Raw genomic sequence first — 2,192 nt, 5'->3', positions numbered from 1 at the left:
TCCACACCCCACTTTTAAGATGCATAAGGTTTGCAATATCAATATCCAGACTATAAAAATCAATGTCAATTGTGGTAATATTTTTCCATGGGCCTGAAATATTGGTCTTAAATGGGATGAATTTATAGCATCGATTAGAGATGTGAATGACCTTCATAATTTTCACACAAAGATTGGAGGGGTCCTGTTTGTATCTCCACCACCACTTCGTAAGAAGAGCTAAATTCGAGGTTCGTAGACTAGCTACTCCAAGACCTCCAAGAGATTTTGGTGCTAAGACTTATTTTTCCACTCCACCCAACAAAATTTTGAGGTTGTGGAATTGCCACCCCATAAGTAGGCCTGTCAAATCGTGTCATCGTGTCGTGTTTCTGTCTGACACGACACGACACGACAATGTTTTTTGTAACACGAACACGACACGACACGATGTCGTGTTTTTTTTCACTAACACGAAAACGAACCAATTAAAAAACGACAACACGACACGACACGACACGACAAAGGTAATATTACATAACTATTATTTTATTTAATTCATATTTAATCATATATAACACGATAAAAACGAAAAACACGACAAACACATGCTCAATCGTGTCAATTTCGTGTGGATTTGTAAACACGAACATGACACGACACGACATCGTGTTTTTTATATTTGACACGAACACGACACGAAAACGAATTCGAATTTTGATTTCGTCCTAATTTCGTTTCGTGTCGTGTATTTTTGTCGTGTCGTGTCATAAATTGACACCCCTACCCATAAGAACTTCCTTCTACTGATTTCTAGAAATTCAATGACTTTTATCGACGCCTTTTATAAAGAAAAGTAGAAGATAAAGATGCTCCCAAGCACGGATTTAACAAGAGTCAGTCTCCGTCCAAAGGAAAGCGTCTTTGCTTTCCAATCAAATAATTTTGCTTTAAATTTGTCCACAAGAACTTTCCAATTCTTGGATAAAAGCATATTAGCACCCACAGGGAGTCCCAAATATATGAAAGGAAAGGAAGTTGGTTGACAATGTAGGATATTCGCCATAGATTCTACTTTAGCAGGGGAGACACTAATACTCGGGCCAAGAGTTCCCATGTTATCTTATTTAATCTACATATATACCCAAGGGAAGATACATAACCAACCCCAGATCTACTGCACACCTTCTTCACAACCCTTACCCATCGGGTGTGGTACCAGTAGATCCAACCAAAATGACGAACGTTAACTACTCACAAAAACATCTTTATGAAAGGTCGAAGACTAAGATCCCACACCTTGATTGAAACTGAATAGATCCCACCAATACGCAATAGCTCGATATAACTTCCAAATCCATCAAAAATGTTGTCAAACTTTGGTTGGGTCAATCCAGATACCAACCCCGACGACCCGACACACCAAAATTGGATTTTGCGTAGATCCCAAGCCACACCTGAAGAACTTCACAATGCTAATATCCAAACTTCCAATAACCAAAAACATCTGCCAAAATTGAGCCTGTTATGAATAATAATTTCACAACCAATCCTTGAGGGTATCCCTACCCAGAAACCAAAATGTACAATGTACAAATTTTGTCAACTACTTGACGTATCCATCGACCTCCAACTGATACAGTTCTAAACTTCCAAAGAACCCATGCTATTGACGAAGAACGAAAATACCAACGATTGAGAGTGAATTGACAACTAATCTATTGATCCAATACACTACTTGACAAAGTCCATGAAGGACTAAACATACCGAACTCTGAAACTAATTGATTGATCATCAACTGCCCAATCTAGACTATATGTATCAGTCTATACAACAAGCTGACAAATACCTCAACAATTGATACTCAACCTGAGTGACCCAAACGTTAGATAATTCTTCGAATGCAAGGTCTCACCCTACAATGGTTGGACTCAGAAAAGAGTTGCGAAATAGAGTTAAACCTAACCTTCTAAAATTATCTAATCCTTGTAACATGTAACCCTACATATTCACTTAATAGTTAGCTGATATAAATGGAGGTCTGTAAAAGTACAAAGCAAGCAACATTCGAGCATCGAGTTTTCCAAACCAGAGCATAACCTAATCAGACCATTTTATCCACTATCTAAATCCATACTAGTATGCAGTTCTAAAAGCTCAATCAACAGGCATATAAAGGAATCTCCCAAACATTCTATCATCAAATCATGAG

The sequence above is a fragment of the Lactuca sativa genome, chromosome 8, assembly GCF_002870075.4.
Source record: "Lactuca sativa cultivar Salinas chromosome 8, Lsat_Salinas_v11, whole genome shotgun sequence".
In the NCBI taxonomy this organism is placed as follows: Eukaryota; Viridiplantae; Streptophyta; class Magnoliopsida; order Asterales; family Asteraceae; genus Lactuca; species Lactuca sativa.
Note: the sequence above shows the minus strand (reverse complement) of the source record.